The 6,936-nt window shown below is 44.2% G+C and overlaps 1 non-coding gene across 1 annotated transcript; it reads right to left on the bottom strand.

Annotated features, from left to right (window-relative positions):
* Positions 1 to 457: 457 nt before the first annotated feature.
* Positions 458 to 530, bottom strand: TRNAT-UGU. Its single transcript has one exon. It is a non-coding gene; the product is annotated as a tRNA-Thr (tRNA).
* Positions 531 to 6,936: the final 6,406 nt, after the last annotated feature.

Here is a 6,936-nt window from a genome sequence, read left to right on the forward strand (position 1 = left end):
CCAAGCATTAATCCTACCCCACCTTTTAGCTGTACATATCTATTCTATTTATTTTATTTTGTTAGTATGTTTGGTTTTGTTCTCTGTCTCCCCCTTTTAGACTGTGAGCCCACACTGTTGGGTAGGGACTGTCTCTATATGTTGCCAACTTGGACTTCCCAAGCGCTTAGTACAGTGCTCTGCACACAGTAAGCGCTCAATAAATACGATCGATGATGATTGACGATGATGATACAAGGTGAGTAAAATGTCCCATGTGGGGATCACAGTCTTAACCCCCATTTTACAGATGAGGTAACTGAGGCTCAGAGAAGTTAAGTGACTTGCCCAAGGTCACACAACAGACATGTGGTGGAGCAGGGATTCGAACCCATGACCTCTGACTCCAAAGCTCGTGCTCTTTCCACTGAGCCACGCTGCTTCTCTAGAAAAAATGAGGCCTGTCAAAAATGGACAAAGGCCCGGGCGAGATTCGAACTCACGACCCCTGGTTTACAAGACCAGTGCTCTAACCCCTGAGCCACAGAGCCCTCCTTATAGATAAATGATCCGGGCAGCAGAGTGAAGTGTAGACTGATACAGTAATCTGGGTGGGCTGGGATGAGTGTATTAACCAAGCGCTCAGTACGGTGATTGACTGGCTGCTTAACATATAGTAAATACTTAACAAAGACCATAGTTATTACTACTATTACTATTTTGTTATTATCATCATCATCATCATCAATTGTATTTATTGAGAGCTTACTGTGTGCAGAGCACTGTACTAAGCGCTTGGGAAGTACAAGTTGGCAACATATAGAGACAGTCCCTACCCAACAGTGGGCTATTATCTTCTCCCTCCATCTTAGACTGTAAGCTCCATGTGGGCAGGGAATGTGTCTCCCAACTCTATTGTACTGAACTCTCTCAAGTGCTTAGTGCAGTGACCTGCACACAGTAAGCACTCAGTAAATACCAATAATTGATTGATTAGCTGTGATAGACTAGACACTGTGTCCTACCTGCCTTTACTGTACGTGCCCCATAGTAACCACTTACAAATACCATTAATCTTATTATTCCTTGAAAGGCCAGTTCGGCTGAACTGAAATAATTTGGGGGAATTAAGTCAGTAAAACTGAGACAATCTCATAACCTTCAGGATATGTTTTAAAAAGAATTAACAAGGCTAGGAAATGGCTCCATTTTGCTTTATTAACATTTTCATGCTCTTAAATAAGAGTCTTTTATTAGTAAATTAATATTGGAGGAAGCAGGAAGTTCTGTATAAATGGTGTCCTGGAAAGGAAAATAACCTATCATCACTAGGTCTATCCCCGGAGAAGAAGTGTGGCCTGGGATAGACTGTGAGCCCGTTGTTGGGTAGGGACCGTCTCTATATGTTGCCAACTTGTACTTCCCAAGCGCCTAGTACAGTGCTCTGCACACAGTAAGTGCTCAATAAATATGGTTGAATTGAATGAATGAATGAATGAATAGATAGGCCTAAGGGAGTCAGAAGGACCCGGGTTCCAATCAATCAATCAATCAATCAATCATATTTATTGAGCGCTTACTGTGTGCAGAGCACTGTACTAAGCGCTTGGGAAGTACAAGTTGGCAACATATAGAGACAGTCCCTACCCAACAGTGGGCTCACAGTCTCCACCGTTTGCCGGCTGTGTGACCTTGGACAAGTCACTTCAATTCTCTGGGCCAATCAATCTCAATACGATTGATTGATTGATTGGAAAGAGCCCGGGCTTGGGAGTCAGAGGTCGTGGGTTCTAATCCCCATCCCGCCACTTGTCTGCTGTGTGACTTTGGGCAATAATAATAATAATAATAATGGCATTTATTAAGCGCTTACTATGTGCAAAGCACTGTTCTAAGCACTGGGGAGGTTACAAGGTGATCAGGTTGTCCCACGTGGGGCTCACAGTCTTCATCCCCATTTTTACAGATGAGGGAACTGAGGCACAGAGAAGTGAAGTGACTTGCCCAAAGTCATACAGCTGACAAGTGGCGGAGCCGGGATTTGAACTCATGACCTCTGACTCCAAAGACTGTGCTCTTTCCACTGAGCCACGGGGCAAGTCACTTGACTTCTCTGTGCCTCAGTTAACTCATCTGGAAAATAGGGATTAAGAATGTGAGCCCCACGTGGGACAACCTCCTAGACTGTGAGCCCACTGTTGGGTAGGGATCGTCTCTATATGTTGCCAACTTGTACTTCCCAAGCGCTTAGTACAGTGCTCTGCACACAGTAAGCGCTCAGTAAATACGATTGAATGAATGAATGAATGAACCTGATCACCTTGTATCCACCTCAGCTCTTAGAACAGTGTTTTGCACATAGGAAGTGCTTAATAAATGCCATCATTATTATTATTATTATTATTACAATTTGGCAACAGATACCTACCCAACAACAGGGTCACCGTCTGTGCTCAGGGCACCATGCCACAGCCATGGAAAATGCAGGGAGCAAACTCCAAATAATAATAATAATGATGGCATTTGTTAAGCGCTTACTATGTGCAGAGCACTGTTCTAATCGCTGGGGGGGATACAAGATGACCAAGTTGTCCCACGTGGGGCTCCCAGTCTTAATCCCCATTTTACAGATGAGATAACTGAGGCTCAGAGAAGTTAAATGACCTGCCCAAGGTCACACAGCAGACATGTGGTGGAGCGGGATTCGAACCCATGACCTCTGACTCCAAAGCCCGTGCTCCTTCCACTGAGCCACCAAGACAGTGCCACGGTCGGCTTTGACTTCCCTGTGATGTGGGATGTAATTGCGTAGAGCAGCTCAACTGGAGATGTGAGCCCCCTTCTAGACTGTAAGCCCGCTGTCGGGTAGGGACCGTCTCTATATGTTGCCGACTTGTACTTCCCAAGCGCTTAGTACAGTGCTCTGCACACAGTAAGCGCTCAATAAATACGATTGAATGAATGAATGAATGAGGAGCATTTTCTTCATTCATTCGATCGTATTTTATTGAGCGTTTACTGTGTGCAGAGCAGTGGAAAAAGTGCATGCCTGGGGTGTCAGAGGATCTGGGTTCTAATCCCAGATCGGCCACTGGGCTGGATAAATCATATATCTGGACCTCTGTTTTCTCATCTGTTAAAAGGGGGTTCAATACCTGTTCTCCTTCCTACTTGGTCTGTGAGCCCCATGTGGGACAGGGACTGTGTCTGGTCTGATTATCTTGTATCCACCCCAACACCCCAACTGTACAAGCGAAGCAGCGTGGCTCAGTGGAAAGAGCCTGGGCTTTGGAGTCAGAGGTCACGGGTTCAAATCCCAGCTCCGCCACTTGTCAGCTGTGTGACTTTGGGCAAGTCACTTCACTTCTCTGTGCCTCAGTTACCTCATCTGTAAAATGGGGATTAAGACTATGAGCCCCCTGTGGGACAACCTGATCACCTTGTATCAAGTCACTTCACTTCTCTGCACCTCAGTTACCTCATCTGTAAAATGGGGATTAAGACCGTGAGCCCCACGTGGGACAACCTGATCACCTTGTATCCTCCCCAGTGCTTAGAACCGTGCTTTGCACATAGTAAGTGCTTAACAAATACCATCACTATTATTATTATTACTAAGGTACAGTGCCCAAATGGGCAGGCAATGTATTATCGTTGTGTCGTACTGGCCCCAGCGCTCAGTACAGTGCCGGGCACCAGGTAAGCTCTCGATAAATGCAGTCAAATGAGCGAGCGAATGAAATCTGTAAAATGTGTAATCTGTAAAATGGGAATTAAGACCGTGAGCCCCACATGGGACAACCTAATTACCGTGTATCTACCCCAGCGCTTAGAACAGTGCTTGGCACGTAGTAAGCGCTTAACAAATACCAACATTATTATTATTATTATTATCAAATAACATTATTACTATTATTATTATTGGTGAGCCATCTGTGCCACAAGAAACCTGTCTTTTCCAACACACACAGGGTGCAAGGAAGAGTGTGGGATTATATGTATTTGTCTTTTCAGCTACTCCCAAACATGAGTTGGGATTTCGCCATCAATCAATCAATCAATCAATCGTATTTATTGAACACATACTGTGTGCAGAGCACTGTACTAAGCGCTCGGGAAGTATAAATTGGCAACATATAGAGACAGTCCCTACCCAACAGTGGGCTGCATTGGCTCTGAAAATGCAGGCAGCTCTAGTAGAAAAAAAACAGGCCTGGGAGTCAAAGGACCTGAGTTCTAATCTCAGATCTGTCACTTACCTGCTGTGTGACTTTGGGAAACTTAACTTCTCTGTGCCTGTCACCTCATCTGTAAAATGGGGATTAAGACTGTGAATCCCTTGTGGGACAGGGACTGTGTCCAAGCTGATTTGCTTGTATCTCCCCCAGCACTTAGAACAGTGCCTAGCACACAGTAAGCACTTAACAAATGCCACTATTATTATCTACCCCAATGTTTAGAATGATGTCTGGCACATTGTTGCACAACTATCACCATAAAAAAAATAAAAAACAATCACCATAAACAATCACCATAAAAAATATTATTATATAAGCAGGGCAAGAATATTCCCCAGGGTAGGAATATTTAAACTCACATCAAAAGCACTTGGACTGGAAGGAAGTTACATAGAATATTCAATCTGATGGATACCAAAACAAACACCAGAATAATAATAATAATGATGATGGCACTTATGAAGCGATTACTATGTGCAAAGCACTGTTCTAAGCACTGGGGAGGTTACAAGGTGATCAGGTTGTCCCAGCAGGGGCTCACAGTTTGAATCCTCATTTTACAGATGAGGTAACTGAGGCCCAGAGAAGTGAAGTGACTTGCCCAAAGTCACACAGCTGACAGTTGGTGGAGCCGGGATTTGAACCCACGACCTCTCACTCCAAAGCCCGAACTCTTTCCACTGAGCCACCAGAAGGAAAATACCACTCAACAGCTATAAAACTTAGGAAAGTTACCAGTTCATTCATTCATTCATTCAATCGTATTTATTGAGCGCTTACTGTGTGCACAGCACTGTCCTAAGCGCTTGGGAAGTACAAGTTGGCAACATATAGAGACGGTCCCTACCCAACAACGGGCTCACATTCATGTCACATCATAGATCAAATTTTCCTTAAGATACTTCCATGTATGAAAAACTATGAAGATTAAAACAGTGCCGCTCTCTAATCCAACTACCCACTTGATCCAAGAAATGGTCTTGAGATCTTGGATTTGGAATCGCTTGGGGCAGGGGGTAAAGAAGTGAATGAAGCAATCTCACTTTGTGAGCCCCCTCCTCAAGACAGGGATCTTGGAGTGGAAAAACATTTTTTCCCCTCCTAGATAAAGAAGGCAGCAGCTGTCGACAGTCACTACAGCAAACTACTTTTGTGGGAAAAGATACTCAGTCTTCTTGGTGAGCAGCTATTTTCAAGATTGTAGTACTTCGTGTGGAAGATTTCAGGAGGAAAATCTGAGGAAATGGAGGAAAATCTAAAAATTGGTCAATTGCTAATGAAACTCGAAACACTAACCCAAGAATGTGAAGCTAGGTAGTAATAATAATAATAATAGCATTTATTAAGCACTTACTATGTGCAAAGCACTGTTCTAAGTGCTAGGGAGGTTACAATGTGATCAGGTTGTCCCACGGGGGGTTCATAGTCTTCATCCCCATTTTCCAGATGAGGCAACTGAGGCCCAGAGAAGTGAAGTGACTTGCCCAAAGTCACACAGCTAACAAGTGGTGGAGCCGGGATTTGAACCCATGACCTCTGACTCCAAAGCCTGGGCTCTTTCCACTGAGCCACGCTGCTTCTCCACTTCCCCCAAGGTGGTAGACATTTGACTATTAAAAGATTAGCTTGCATCGTTTAAAAATTCATTCATTCATTCAATCGTATTTATTGAGCGCTTACTGTGTGCAGAGCACTGTACTAAGCACTTGGGAAGTACAAGTTGGCAACATATAGAGACGGTCCCTATGCAACAGTGGGCTCACAGTCTGGAAGGGGGAGACAGAGAACAAAACAAAACATTAACAAAATGAAATAAGTAGAATAAATATGTACAAATAAAATAGAGTAATAAATAAATATGTACAAACATATATACATATATACAAGTGCGGTGGGGAGGGGAAGGAGGTAAGGCGGGGGCGATGGGGAGGGGGAAGAAGGGGAGAGGAAGGAGGGGGCTCAGTCTGGGGATGGAGCAAGATAGGTATGCAGCAAGCAAAATGCAACAAAATGCAGCAAAATAGGTAACAGCAGAAAAAACTATGCCACTAGTGAGATTCAGCATGGCCTAAAGGATGGAGCACAGACCTGAGAGTCCGAAGGACCTTGGTTCTAATCCTGGCTCTGCTACTTGTCCGTTGTGTGACCTTGGGCAAGTCACTTGACTTCTCTGTGCCTCAGTTACCTCATCTGTAAAATGGGGATTGAACATAAATGATACCCTTTGGCATATGAATTAATCAGGCACCAATTCAAAATGCTGCTCGTTTTATGTTCATATATGCCCTTTGTCAATCTAAAGGTACATGAGGTATTGAGATCCAGTTGATCCACAGCATTAAAATGTGTTCTTAATATAATTGGAGAAGCAGCGTGGCTCAGTGGAAAAGAGCACGGGCTTTGGAGTCAGAGGTCATGGGTTCAAGTCCTGGCTCCTCCAATTGTCAGCTGTGTGACTTTGGGTAAGTCACTTATCTTCTCTGTGCCTCAGTTATCTCACCTGTAAAATGGGGTTTAAGACTGTGAGCCCCCCATGGGACAACCTGATTCACCTTGTAACCTCCCCAGCGCTTAGAACAGTGCTTTGCACATAGTAAGCGCTTAACAAATGCCATCATCATCATCATCATCATCATCACCACTGTAGCCTCACATGGGACATTGGCTGGGTCTTTCCCGATTAGCATGTATCTACCCCAGCACTTAGTACAGTGCCTGG

This window comes from Tachyglossus aculeatus, chromosome 2 (genome assembly GCF_015852505.1).
Source record: "Tachyglossus aculeatus isolate mTacAcu1 chromosome 2, mTacAcu1.pri, whole genome shotgun sequence".
NCBI lineage: Eukaryota > Metazoa > Chordata > Mammalia > Monotremata > Tachyglossidae > Tachyglossus > Tachyglossus aculeatus.